We start from the raw sequence: 16,309 nt of genomic DNA on the forward strand, positions 1-16,309 counted from the left end.
AACATGTCCTCCAGCTGGTGATGGTCTAAATCCATTAACAATTAACAAAACACTCAGTCATGTTTTAGTGGTGGAGTTGTAGTAGATAATTAGTACAGCACCTTTGATGGAACAGAGTGTCCAGAGAGATGGCAGAAGTTATGTCTGTATGATGGCCGTTATTGTTGGAGCCACAACTTCAAATGCACGATCGCTTTTTGCTGGTTGGGGCTGGTGATATGAATCTAGAAATGAAGCCAATTTCATCACATTCTACGTGCTAATTGGATCTACTGGTACGATTTTTGTTTTGATAAGAGCAGCTTTAAGTTGGAGGACGAATGTCCTTGCAATGCAAACATCAAAAAGGTAGGTAAAGTAAGTCAAGGTTGAACCTCCCTCACATCCATCAAAAATTCAGATATGAGGATGGTGTCCTTAAAGCATCTCTGTGTTCCTGCACATCTCTTGGTACATTGCTTGAATCCGCGGTGTCCTCTCTGCTGCAGATCAGAACATGCCGTTCAGTAGTGAGACATCCAGTGGTGAGAACTAAAACTACACCAGACTTGCTTGAGAGCGCCACACATCTCAGTGATCAGTTTACACATTGTACCATCACCATTTAAATCCCCACAGTGGGAAACATGCACTGATCCACTTGAAATTTGTTCTATGTATATTTTTCATTGACACACACACACACACACACACACACACACACACACACACACACACACACACACACACACACACACACACACACACACACACACACACAAACTATTGCAATATCGAACAATTGGTGTCTCAATCTCATCTCAGACTTCAAACATGAGAAATTTTTCTTTACTTTCAGGTTCAGATTGAAACACTTTCTTGTAAAAAAAATCCCTCCTCTAACAGCTTCAGAGCAGAAGTGTGTGAGTGGGTGGGGGTGGGGGGGTGTAAATCTGATCTGTGGCTGTTGGTCGCTGGACCTGAGCTGATCTTAAAGCCTGGAGGCAGGAGAGGTAGGGGTGTGTGTTCACCTACAGATGGGTACCCTGACACAGATGGACCTTACACCCACCCCCACACACACACACACACACACGCACACACCCACACACACAGATCAAAAGAGGGAGTGTGGCTTTAGCTTGTCAACAGTGAAGACTGATGAATGGAGGCATCTGTGTTGGTTGCAGAGTAGAGGAGGTTTACAGAGGAAGGAAAGACATCTTCCACCTCCAGTCCCAGCCAAACAATATCTGTGTGTTCTTTAAAGCTACAAAGGACCTCCTGTGTTTTCTGTGTTATGTAACAGTTAGCGGTTATGGCTCCTGTAGGTTTGAATGAACTCTAATTACCATAGTGACAGTGTGGAGACATTAGTTGTTCAGCTTAATTCATCATGACGCTGCAGATGAGATGCTTTATTTCTAAATAGGCACCTAAGTTTCTTTTGCAACAGAGGAGAACAAATGGAGATATACATGAGGAGGAGAGACCACCTCATCTGATAAATATTACTAATTAAAATCAATTGACTTCTGCAGAGTTAAGACAATTTCTACTCTGCAGGTGTGATTTTATGATGACTCAAACCAAAACAAGACTATCATCCACACGACCGCCCCAGTCGTCAGCAGCAAGTCATGTTGCGTTCTCCATTTTATTCATTGAATAGTTCTGAGATCATATATTCAGCTTCCAGATGCTGGAGACATGTTTTCAGAATGACGAGCATGACGAAGAGGCGAGCCAACCCACCGTCCCATCTCAGCGGGTCCCTCAAGTGCAGCCAACTGTTCCTGAAGAATGAAGGATGCAACGAGTGGATCCTTATCGGGCCAACTTGTCCTATAGACAAAGCAAACCAGACGGCTATGCAAGCGACCAAGTTGCAGTAAGCGCAGCAGTTCAAAGTAGCTAATGATGCAATGGTAAGAGCTGGTGACTCAAATAAGAAATCCTCTGCGGACTAGCTCTTCTTCATTTGGTTCACTCTTTGCTTTCTGGAGTCTTCCAATAGACACCTGGACAAGGACACAGCTTATATGTCAAATCGGGCCCAAGCCTCTTTAAACCAGCGGTGCACACAGATTTTTTTTTAATGTTTCATCAGACTGGATGTGTATGCAGTTTTGTTAGTTTTCACGCATGTTTAGGCCCTCACAAAATGTGGTGGAAGACAAAAATGAAGGGAACAATAGGGAACAATTCGGTGCTCGGGCCCTCATCATGTTGCCGCTATTAAATAACTCTTATGCAACCAACCAAAGTATACAAGTGGGTTATTCTTAGGTAAAGATGAACGCCTCCAGTCAAAAATCCAATCTCTTGTTCCTTTGGAATTAGAGGAGAATCTAATTTATTTTTCTGTAATGGGAGGTGATCGCAGAGAGTTGTCTACCAGAACGAAATAACAATGGTGTGACTGTGATAATGCTCCCTGAGTCAGTGGGAGAACACGTGCAGAGGGAGGATGAAGTAACACACACAGGACAGATTGAGCCTGAAATGCATCTGCATCTTACTCGATGGAAATCCTGAACTGACAGGGGAAGCCCCATAAGGATTCATTGTCCAGCGTGTGACGCGAGGTGTCTTCCAAATGACACATTGTCAGTGTTCAGCGCCCACACACAATCTGCTGCTGAAGACCTTATATTCATTGGCTATCTCTGGGGCCTCACCCTTCACCCATCGACAACTCTTCACCTCCCCCCCCCCATCCACAACCAAGGAAATCACCCAGCGATTGTCCCTGCCGAGGAAGGCACAATGGTTAACTTTCACAATACCTCCTCAGCTACTCTTCAACTGCTGCCAAACTGTGGCTTCCAATTGTTTGTGTGAATGTGTGTGTGTTTGTGTGTGATTATGTGTGTATCTTCTCCTTATTGTCTGAGAAGCTTATGGCCTTCTGACACCGCAGCCAGAAGGTCACTGGCTAAAGGAATTTAAGTCATTCTGGGAATCTTTCTATCTCCCCTTTTGCTTAATAGACTTAGTTATAATGCACTCATGCTTGGAAATGCTCACACACACACACACACACACACACACACACACACACACACACACACGCACGCACACGCACACACATACACACACACACACACACACACACACACACACACACACAGATAACCACATGTCTGTGCACACATACAACTAATGTGTATATTTGCCACAAATCATTCTATCATTTAATTCATAAATGCCCTTTTTTGACTACCCACATGCATGTTAACTCACTAATTGTCTTCTTTGGCTACTGCACTCTACTTCCACTCTTTCCACTGCCACAATGTGCTCGTAAAGATCCTTTTACATGCATCGATGGGCAGTAACTAAATACTTTTACTCAAATACTCAAACACACACGTCTGCATTTATCGATTTCTCGGTCACTTTGTGGCAGGAACTGCAGAGCAGGTTGACAATTATCTGCTGGTTCATCAGTAAAACCGATGTCTTATATATTACACTTAATCATTTCATTCATTGTTAATATGAATATATTGACGATATTGTAAGCTACCTGTACTGTAAGAATTTTACTTTATAATTTTACTCCACCACAACAGTCTCATGAATTTTTATTTACTGATTTTGAAATGTGAAATATATTATTTTCATTTTTGATAATAATCAAATAATGTAATCTAGGATCGTATTAATTGTGATTTCTCTATATTTTACTGATCATACTTTACTTTTACCTGATTGAGATTTTAGAATTATTAATTTCTAGATGAATATATTTACATGAGGATATTTCAACTTTCATTTGGATGAAGGATCTCTGTATCATAAGTATAGAATGGAGCTTTGAGACACTCTTGGGTCATTTAGATCTGGAGTTTAGGAGCATTATGGTTTTCCCAATATGAATAATATAAAAAACTTTCCTTCACATGCCCACAGGTTATGTTTTTGCCCCTGTCTGTTGGTTTGTTTGTTTGTTTGTTTGTCTGTCAGCAGATTACAGGCCAAATTCCCACGGAACTTCGTGGAAGGATGGGACGAGGGCCAAGAAAGAAGCTGTTACATTTCTTGGTCCCCCCCCATCGTGTGGGATGTATTGCCTTGTGAATTTTGCATACCATTGCCCCCCTAACACATACATCCATACAAACCCAACCTGCTCGCAGACACACAGACTAGGCAGATGTAATCAGGAGCAGATATCAATGAGGAGCATCTTGTTACTTCTTAACAGTGGGGAGGGAAAGATACACACTATCCCCATTGTGAGTCTTCTTATACCTTGGGGGAAGGGACGAGAGATGAATGGGAGGGAGGAAGACAAAACAAAATGCAAATGGTTCAACAATCAACTGAGAGGAGATAGAAAGGAGTGTAAAAAGTGTCAAAAAAGATGAAGGAAGGAGCAGACGTTGGGATGAAAGTGGGGGTTAAAGACGGTGCTGCTGCTGCTGGGTTCGGATAAAGAGATATAGGATGGGTCTGGGGGGTGGAGCGATCAGACCCAAGGGAGAGGCTCTGATGGTGGGCTGAGGTCTCTCAAGCGCCGGCCTCTTGCCTTGGGGGCTCTGGGTGGGCTTCCATGTGGTGGTAGTGACAGATGTCTTCCTTTCTGAAGCAGTAATAAGTAACCACTGATCAGCATGGGGTGTATGATACTGTTATAGAAGAGAAGGAGGAGGAGGTGAGAGGAGTCACAGAGGAAGGAGGGAGGAGGGGATGTGTGAAAATGCCATTTAGCTGCAAAGGTGCAATGCAAAACTTTTTCTGTGTGCAGCTCTTCTTAGAAAGAGTGTGTGCGGAACGTGCTCTTACACGTGGCGGCATTAAATCTAGCATTGCACTGCCCACCCCCCCCCCCCCCCCCCCCCTGCAAGATAGAGTGGTCGTGATGAGAATGTGTGGCTGACATGAATATATGGTGACAAACATAAACTCTGTGTGCATGTGTGTGTGTGTGTGAGTCCGACTGTGGTGATGCAGTGTCCTCCAGGGATGCTGATCCTCAGGTCGAGCCTGTCAGTCACGGTGATTGATCAGTCCTCAGCCCATCCCTCCCTCATTCCAATCCGATCCCTGTCGCCCTCTCCTCCCACTCCGAGACCCCCGGTGATTAATCACTCAGTCAGTAAGACAGGTAGCTGTGACATCATCCAATACCCTACCCAACCCACCCACCCTACCCACTTTAAGAGATACAGTGTGAATCAGCACTGAGCATATAGATCAATTGCAGTCCCCAAAGTAATCATGTTAACACTCTCTTACATTCCCCCTGTGATACAAAGCGGTGTGACAAAGAAGATGTGCTGCACTGGAGGTGACCTAATTGCTTGCTCGTCACACTTAAAAGCTGTGTGAGCTGTGTGCAAGTATTATTGTCTGATGGGAAAATAAAGATTGATGCTTATATCATCACTGCAGCACTTCTATCTATCTGTCTATCTTTCTATCTATCTATCTATCTATCTATCTATCTATCTATCTATCTATCTATCTATCTATCTATCTATCTATCTATCTATCTATCTATCTATCTATCTATCTATCTATCTATCTATCTATCTATCTATCTATCTATCTATCTATCTGTCTGTCTGTCTGTCTGTCTGTCTGTCTATCTATCTATCTATCTATCTATCTATCTATCTATCTATCTATCTATCTATCTATCTATCTGTCTGTCTGTCTGTCTGTCTGTCTGTCTGTCTGTCTGTCTGTCTGTCTGCCTGTCTGTCTGTCTGTCTGTCTGTCTGTCTGTCTGTCTGTCTGTCTGTCTGTCTGTCTGTCTGTCTGTCTGTCTGTCTATCTATCTATCTATCTATCTATCTATCTATCTATCTATCTGTCTGTCTGTCTATCTATCTATCTATCTATCTATCTATCTATCTATCTATCTATCTATCTATCTATCTATCTATCTATATATCTATCTATCTATCTATCTATCTATCCATCTATCTATCTATGTGTCTATCTATCTATCTATCTATCTATCTATCTATCTATCTATCTATCTATCTATCTATCTATCTATCTATCTATCTATCTATCTATCTATCTATCTATCTATCTATCTATCTATCTATCTACAAAGTATCATATGTTTTCTTATTCTATGATTGTATATCTCTAGATACCCATTTAATCCTGTTATTACTACAGTCTAAGTTTATTGCTTCTTCTGTATTACCACTAAACAACTAAGTTTTTCACTCATCTGGATTGTCACCTTGAATAGTACACAATCATTGACTTTTACTGCCCCCTGCTGGACATAGTCTTTCCCTACACACAAGCCCCAAAATCCCCCTTTTTATTGCTAACAAGTACCATTGTTAGTTTGTTGATATCATATCACAGCAATAATATTGTGAATGATGTTTTCTGTGTTTTGAATCATGCATTGTTTTCCAGACTGAGTAGTGGTGGTTTATACATTATATACAGTAGCCTATAAGGTTACCAATAGGTTTTGAATGGTAACTAGTATTACTTAGTATTGTGAAACGCTTGGGTTGTGTGTGTGTGTGTGTGTGTGTGTGTGTGTGTGTGTGTGTGTGTGTGTGTGTGTGTGTGTGTGTGTGTGTGTGTGTGTGCACTGCTTACTCAACTGCACCTTTGGTTTATGAGATCATCACCTGCTCAACCTACTACAGTGTTTAAACCATGATTCATTCATCCACATTCTGCCAGGTCATATAATCTGGCAACAGTGCAGCCATTAACCAACTTTCTGATGCTTTGACTGTTTGACTCTCCCTCACCTGCTTGAGCAGTATTCCAACCTTCCTGTGACGTGTTACCTGTAGTACCAATTAAAAAACACTTTTCAAAATCTAAGTTACAAAGTGCTTCACAAGGGCGGCAAAACAAAACAGACAGGTCATAAAGCACAGCAAATATGTAAGGATCACACATATGAAAAGACAATATTCATTTAAATGATCTCTAAAAGACATACAATTCTTTTAAATTACATTTTTAAGAATACAATTCTATAAAAGAGAATAATTCAGGTAAAATCAGAAGAGGATCTCCGATAACAGTATGTTTTAACAAGGGATTGGAAAAAGATCACTGACTCAGCTGACCTGATTTCGTCAGGCAGATGGTTCCAAAGTTTTGGGGCCCTCACAGAAACACTCTGTCCCCTTTAGTTTTTAAATTGGTATTGGGAACACTCTGCCCGAGGATCTCAATGCACGTGACAACACACAAAATACTAAAAGGTCTGATATGTAGCTGGGAGTAAAGCCATGGAGGGCTTTAAAAGTAATCAGTCAATTCTTAAAAACAAGTCTAAAACATACAGGGAGCTGGTGTAAAGACCCTAGAAAAGACCTGTGACCTCTGACCTGTTACATGTGATCTATGACCTGACAGTCAGTCTGCTCTACTGTGTGGAATCATCATCAGGCTCCTACATTTCTTAAATCTTCCTCTGCCTTTTAATTCTATTTGAGTCCAGACTATTCTGAGAGAAAGCCTAGAAGCACTAAATAAGTACTTGCTTTTAAATATACTTAAATTATTACAAGTACCTGCAGAGTGACCCCTGTTCCCTAATGCGCTGGTCTACTTACTACATCATTGTGGCTGAGTCTCAATCTCCTCTGAATCCATTTCAGCTGTTTCTTTTTCACCAGTGATGCTGCTGATGCAGGGGGGCGGGTCTGAAGTAGCCTGCCTGCTCTCTTATTGATAACTTTAAAAATATAACAATAAAAATCCAAGTGACGTTTTCACTAGTGTGTTTCATCTAAATTCTACAAATTGCTGTTCTCTTTACCCTAGAATGGGCCCTTTATAAATTTAAATACCTTATAATCACATCGGGAGCAGGTCCTCTCGACGGACACTGCCATATTTTTTACAGTAGCCCAAACATCTTTTGAGTCTTAATGACAACTGAAGGTTACCACGAGTTCGCTTTCATGTTTTGGAAGGGGAGGGTGAGGTGAGGGGTATTCAGCTGCAACATGCTACTTCACCTCTAGATGTCATTAAATTCTACACACTTAACTTTTAAGTAAAGTACGCAAACATGAAACATATACTTCAGTACAGTTAAAAAGTAATTGTACTGTGTTATATCCCACCACTGCCTCTAGGGGACAGCAAAGTTGCAGAGATATAAGGTCAGAGAAGAATTTCCAGGGTAAGTTCACCTTCTACATTCCAACAGTGAGTATTCTTTATAAAGTCTGTGTAGTTTCTCAGTCATCCAGGTCATGGTATCTTCACAACTTGTAAACGTGTATGTAGACAACTGGACTTGCTCGTGTTTCTTGAAGACGTGGCACCTCAGGAGGCTTCTTCAGTTCTAAATGACTAATGGGAAGTTTCATGCATTTAATCTGGGTCTGTACTCGTGTTGAGAGTGTGACTAACTATTCTTATCACTAACTGATATCCCTCTCTCTTCAGAAACACTGTTTGAGGGGAGATTAAAAGAGGCCATAGACATTAGACAGCAGCAGGTGATAACAGGAATTTCCCTGGAGTGGTAATAAAGATAATGGCCAATGATTTCAGATAATGACTTTCTCCTGGAGCAAGAATGTGTTCATGGTCGCATTGGAAAGGAAATAAACGTGTGAAATAAAAAACTACTGAAATCTTTCAATGTCAAGTTTGGGCCTATTTCAATAAGAAAACATGCCACACTTGTATTATTTACTATTATTCATTAGAAATACTAAGATGTTGTTCTATACCAGGAGAAATGTCATTAAGCTTCCAATGGTAATTAGCAGAAAATACACTGCAGTGAAATGGAAGTCAGATCTCCCATTGACAGTTGGACTGTGGATCTCAGAAGTGAACAGCTGCACACATCTGGAAATAAGATGAACCTATTCTATAAGATACAGCAACCTCTCATCAATTACATAAACAAGAACCTCCCATTTCACATTATAGAACGATCAACTATATATATTTTTTTCATTGATGCTAAATTTTTTCATTCATCTTACTTCATCTTTAGAAGTTAAATTTGTATTTTTATTCTCACGTAACTTCATTATTTTTTTTAATAAAAATAGATATTTTTGTTGGGTTTTTGTATCACCAATAAATGTTAAATTATAATATTTTTAAAAATAAAATATTAAAAAAGGAGAGAAATGGCATGAATAACAGAAACAAAGCGGCAGAGGTTGCACACATACACATACACACACACACAACAGATCATGTGTTCACAAATCAACTGGCTGGCAGTGAACTGGTGAACTGCTGTCCTTGTCTATTTTCTCCGAAGGGACACACAAAGCAAACACACACGAGACAAACACACGCACACACACACACATAAACACTCACGCAAACGTCACAGTTTCCATCCTCAACGTAAATAAACCCTCCTGGAAGCATAGCCTTACACAGATGGCCTTTATTATGACACAGCAGCTGTTCCTGTCCCCACATCACATTCTGTCACATGATGGGTGCGAGTCACCGAACCACTTTAAACTTACCATCAACACAGTGTCTGATAAGTGACCAGAAACAAGCTGCTCATCCACAGGCCGATCAATCTGTGGAACCACAGTGACCGAGCCGACATTAATGTTGATGAGTATGAATGACCTTTAGTCTGGTCTGAAGCAACCTGCAAGGGAATCATTACACAGACCCACCACAGGGACATCCCATGTGCCACTGGGCCCATGATCCACTGTGAAAACACTACAGCCAAAACACAACACAGAGTGAAGTCACTCTGGAAAGTAAGTCAGCTGCTTGTGGTGAATGATACGATCAAGTCAGCGTGTGTAGAGGCTGTAAAAGTTTAATTTATCGTTTTTTATGATTATAATAGCAGAGTATAAAGTGATAATGGACTCGGCTTTCTTTTTTTTTATCATAGTGGAATTCTCTATCTCACATCTATGCAATTTTTGCAATTACGTTTTGGTTCAAATCCTGGTCGGGTCCGCGCATTTCTGTGTGGAGTTGTGCATATTTTCACTTGAGTATTTATTGCTGTTATGCATAAATTCAAAACCAATTTTCAAAATAAGGAAGAGGAAGGAAAAACATCAGAACAAAACAGAAAACAAATGCAGAGAGGGTTTATATTTAGACATTTTTCAGTTTCTGTGTAATTCCCCTCATCAATAATTTCTAGTAATATTCATGTGATACAGATCAGATGACTTTATCGCTAAACCGGATCTATTTTCCTATTTGCTGGTATATACAAGTCCTTTCTCTTATTTTATAGTATATCGATCTGTAGTTTATCTAGCCATTACGTCTGGATTTGATTGTCGAGTCTTGTGACAGCCTTTCTCCTGGCTTGGAGTAGAATTTTGACCTTGATCATCATCATCATCATCATCATTTATTTGAAAAGTGCTTTTAATAATGCTCAAAACCAGATACGATCACATATTGGAAAGATAAGCTACACGTCATATATTCAAAGTGTGAGTTTACACACCATATATCACATGATTGATTTGCTCTGCTCTGTCCTCATGAGAGTCCCAGGGATGAATGCAGTGGTATGCAGTGTATGTTTCATGAGGGGAGTCAGGAGTTGAGTGGGAAACAAACAATGAAACTTGAGCTTGCCAACACTCGTGGCCAACGGTCATTGCGAAACGTTTTCCTCTGCCATAGCACTGCAATAATAAATTAATATTTTGCACATGTGTTTGATCACGGATCATTCAGTTGATGAGCAGAAAAATATAAACAACAAGGATCTGTAGTTCAATCGTCTCTTTTATCAAACGGAAGAAAACCTTTACTGTAATTGAGACAAACCCTGTTACTTGACAAACTTGAAATTATTTTGTGTTGACATCCAGCACCGGAAGGGAGGGGGTGCAGTATAACTTGGTGTTTATTTACTTGTGCTTTTGTGTTGCTGTTTGCGTCCTTCTGCTTTATCACTAGAGCAACCGCAATGCATGATTTTGTGTTATTTGCTGATGAGCTTGTTCTGTCTGTGCATGTCTTATTTTCGTTCTCACAAATCTCCTGTTCTCCTTATTTTTCTGCAGCTTCTCTAATATCTGCATGATCTCATCCAGATACCGTCTGCAGGCGCACTGTTGACATAAAAATGACATCCTCAGTCATACACACATGGCACCAGTGTGATGTTTTCAATATTACCCTTAAGCACTTTATAACATGATGTTCTTTTAATGTTTTTTATCTCGCTGTGCAGAGAACATGAGAGGACATGATCTCTGCTGAAATCACAGCCACCTGCTGGAGTGGGATGAAACCTAACTCTGAACTTTTCTCTGAACCTTTACAGCGTTTGGACAATTGCATTTAAAGCTGCAGCAGTTTATGTAACATGTGCAAATTCAACAGTGAAACGCCTGTTGTACTTCCCCTTATTCACCACTGCTATAAGCCTCTAACAAGTACAAAAACAGTTTAATACCATGACCTCATGTGATTTCTGGGAGCTGAGGTTCAGAGCAGTGGGGGCCAGTCGATGTTTAACTTTCCCCAGCTCTGCTTAATGCAATTTCTCTCTATCTCGACCTCACCTGAGGCCTGGATGATCCGCAGACGTGCTGTCAAACAGTCAGTCAACCTAACCTAACCTCTGTCACCAGTCTGGGTTTGCTATCTGAACGCAAAGAAGTTCAGACCATCCTGATAACAGCCAAGTTCAATGTCTAGTCACTCTGAGCCACACGACCCAGGAATACGGACTTTGAATCAATCACCTCAGTGTGTGTGTGTGTACAGGCATCGCCATACAGGCTGTTGTGTCTGCAGCAGAAGTGGGGTCATGACACCGAGAGAGGGAAGCAGTGTTCTCGGGAGCTCAACAGCAAATATGAAAACACAACAAGTAAGAAAACACAAAAACAAATAGGAAAACACACAGCAAATAGGAAAACACAATAGCAAATAAGAAAATGTAATCATCACCTTGTTAAAACAAATGTAATCATCACCTTGTTAAAACTTTATTCACAACACATTTATTTCCATCCATACGCTCTTAAGGGACTCACACATGACACACACTTACCATGGAAAATTAAAATTGTTTCATGCATGTCTGATCTCTGTAGGAGCGATAACATCCTGATGTGGGTTTAGGATACAATAACTTTTTATGTTGAAACATATACAGTCTGTTTGAATCAGCCAAGTCAAGGTTAGTCACACAGAAATCATGTGGGTCACAATTCATAGCTTGGAGGTAAATGACCATGTGTGTGGTATGCATACCTCCACCAAGGCCACTGTGTCACCATATTGCTTATATGTATTGAGATCAGATGCATATGCCGACCACATAAGGAGAAAAAGTCGACAAACTGCTTGCAATTACACCGGTAAGTTTTAAATATAAGCACTCTAAATATGTCTTGTGTCTTTTCTAATAAATATCTCGATACTATTTGTTGAGACATTTCCCAAAATGTAAAAAAACAAAACCTCTCTTACAAAGTTAAAGAAGGTGAAAGTAAAATCGATGGAATCCTTTCCTATCCATACTGCACCAAGTTTCAATAAAATTGTATAAGTAGTTTTTCTGCCATCCTGAAAATAGAAAGGCAGAGGAAGCATAAGCTCATTGGCAGAGTGAGTTATGACCTACGACCCAGAAAGTTACAAACTGCTGCCCAGTAAAACAGTTTCCTTCACTTCATGTGAAAATACCTGAACTTCTGGACAGTTCGTCTTTCCTCTATAACTCCCTGGACACAGTTTTATGTGTATGTGTCTTTATGTATACCTGTGTGTCTTTATGTATGCCTGTGTGTGTGTATGTTTGTTTGTGTGTGTGGGTGTGTGTGTGTGTGTGTGTGCGAGTGTGTGTGTGTGTGTTTGTGTGTGTGTGTGTGTGTGTGTGTGTGTGTGTGTGTGTGTGTGTGTGTGTGTCCTTCGTCCTAACTTTCCATCCCACCTGTATATATGTATAACTGCTTCCTGGGTGACGCACAAAGACGGACAGCTTCAGCATTCATAGCATTGCATTTCTCTCTCTCTCTCTCTCTCGCTCTCTCTCGCACACGCACACACACACACACACACACACACACACACACACACACACACACACACACACACACACACACACACACACACACACACACAGTTATGAGGCTGTATACTGAATACAAACACACGTACAATACATACAGTACATCCACTTGCACATAATACATTTACAACACAGGTGGCAAACACACACACACACACACGCACACACACACGCACATACAAACATGCCAACGACTTTGGCCTGTATTTGTTGTGCCCATGTCTGGATCAAGGTTTTCCAGTGTGACTGTGTCCCCTTTGGCCTGATTTTCCAACACTGCAGACAAAGCACCACAGAGCAAATCCAAAAAGCATCATTTCAAAACTGAAAGTAACTCCTCCAAGTTAAACGCAGGGTCACAGCAGTTCCTGCTTGGATACACATTAAACCTCTCAGGGCGCTTTTCCTTCCGCCGAGCTTCAACAAATGGGACGGGTAAGGTGATCCATGGGAAAGTATCATGTTAGATCAGGGTTAGGTCTCTCAGAATGCAGTGTGCAGGCTTTGTCTTGCTGGAATACGTCCGACCTCTCACTTAGAAGGCGGCACAGGTTCTGATCCAGGCTCTTGTTATCTCAGGCCTACTGCAACTCCGACGTGGCTGGTCTGCCTGCCAGTGCCATCCAAGCTCTGGCAGTCATCCATGCAGCAGCTCGACTGGTCTTCAACCTACCTAAGTTCACTCACACTACACTGCTCCTCTGCTCCCTTCACTGGTTTCCAGTGGCTGACCGTATCCGCTTCAAGACACTTGTACTTGCGTACCGTGCAGTGAACGGATCTAGACCGATGCAGCCTGCATCCAGGACATGGTTAAAGCTTACACCCCAGCCTGTCCACTCCGCTTTGCATCGGCCAATCGGCTTGCTGCTCCATCATTGCAAGGGACAACTAGACACTCAACAAAAACACGACAGTTTGCTGTCCTGGATCCCAAATATTGGGACGAGCTCCCCATTGACATCAGGACAGCAGAAAGTCAGAGAGAGGACATTTGGATTTGTAGTGACTACCAAATTTGTTGGAGAAACTTGCACTTGAACAAACATCACTATGATAAGTACTCCCGAAAATGAAGTCAATTTTATTCAACATGTTTGAACATCTTTGACTTTTTTTCATCTATGTCCCATTCACAAACATTAAGGAGACAGTATTTTTTTATCTTCACCACAGCCAGCCACCAGGAGGTGATCAAGAGGATTTGGCTTCACATTTGGGGAGCTGGCATGTCGACCATCTCTTTATACAGTCTGAGAGGGAATTGATCTCAATCTGAGCAAACATTTGCTAATATTAGCCATATGCTACTGGTCATGTTTGGCTGCTTAATGTTTATGTACAACAGTTGTGTTTTGTCACAAATACATTCAACTTCCTTCTGTTATTTCTTCTTTTAAAAGTTAAAACGGAACCTTCATTCACATTAGCTGTCTTTCTCCATCATAAGCCACCGGTATTATATGACGAGATCAAGGAAAGCTGTAGCAGTGAAATGCCTGAGTGTACAGAATTGCGCAATTGTCTATGTTATTGCTGAAAATGCAGTTCATTTGTTGGAGGAAATACATGCTACCCTCTGGTTATATTCTCTGATCTGCAGTAAAACTTTACTGATACCACCAGATGATGTTGTTTGATTATGTTTAACCTTGCCTTTGTTTCATGTAGTTTGCATCTGTGGAAACCAACATCAACCTCTTCTCTCTCAGTCTTTTCAATATTACAAAATGTCTTAAAACTCCTTCCTCTTGTGCAGAATTGATCTTACAGACACACCATATTTTTACTGGCAGGGATCTTTCGACATGCACACAACCCCTTGCAACAAACCACTTACTCTTTGCTCTAAAGGCGTTACAGTTTTTTTTCATTTTATTGCCACGAGATCAAAGTTGAGCTGAGTCCACACTGCCACCTGAACTACAACAACACAACTTGAACCAGGCCATAACATTAGATCTAATCTCATTTAATTTGACATACATTGATTTGTACATTACTGTGCGGTTGTCGAAGTCATGGTTTTACCACAAGTTTCATAATGCACTCAGGAAGATCACTCTTAGAGGAAAGTGTGTGCATGTGTGTGTGTGTTGGGCGTGTATAGACAAATAGCTGGGTGGTTCCGATATACAGCTTCATTGTACGTGAATGTTTGAGTAAGGGTTGGCGGCAACTTGTTTCGAAGTATGTGTGAAAGTGAAAAGACGGTAGTGTTCTTGATCATGAGGCTCCTACAAGACACAGATTAACATTCAGATAAGCCGGGCTGTGTGTATACTGCATATGTACAGTATACTGGAGGCTTCATGGTATGTGTGCTCAGGTAAATTGGGATCATATAGATGCTTGGCCTCCTGCCAGAGCAAGAGACGCTTTGCAAATACAGACCTGGGTCAGGGAATCTGAGAAACCCTCAGGTACCGAGCGGGCAAACCTCTGGCCGGCCGTGTGAGAAGAGCTGTTTGTTTGACCACACATGAGGAATCTTGCGTGTGCTTCCATTTAGCAGCCAGGCTATATGTGAGTCCATATTAAAAGACGTTAAAACAGTCACTGTGAACCGTAGTCATTGATGGTTAGTACAGAGGAAGGAGGTCACTTTGATTAGACAGTTACACACACACTCACACATGTCATATGTGTCTTGTTTGATGGTTTATATGTGACATACTAATGTAATTTTGTTAGTTGTTTGCTATACATTTTTGTGTTGGCTTTTATATTTTCCTGTCTAGGGACGGCAAACACACACACACACACACACACACACACACACACACACACACACACACACACACACACACACACACACACAGACATGCATACGGGCACACATACTGTGGAGCTGCCAAAATAAACAATGTATGCACAAGAAGTTTGTATATTCAAATGAGCTCTCCAGAATTTCACCTACAACTACACTACACAAAGAAATTAAATACTGATCAATCAAGTGATAGTAATGTTGCACAATGTATACTTAATCATTAATCAGTGCAATACAGGCAATAGACGCAACATGTAAATAAAACTCTTAAAGTTTTTCCTTTATTTTTCAGATTATGATATGTTGATATAAGTTAACTGATTGAAATGAATCATAAACATTGGAACACTCTAAAAGACATACCATGAAACGACAGTAACTAATGCAAATGTCATCCACCTCTTCACAAATTGAATCATTAATATGATTTACAATTCAACTGCCCAGATACTTTCAGTAAAATAATTTCTTACTTTCTTTTTCATGATCCATAACTTTTTTTGTGATCCATAACTTTTTTATGATCGAAGTCCAGT

This window comes from Limanda limanda, chromosome 19, assembly GCF_963576545.1.
Source record: "Limanda limanda chromosome 19, fLimLim1.1, whole genome shotgun sequence".
In the NCBI taxonomy this organism is placed as follows: domain Eukaryota; kingdom Metazoa; phylum Chordata; class Actinopteri; order Pleuronectiformes; family Pleuronectidae; genus Limanda; species Limanda limanda.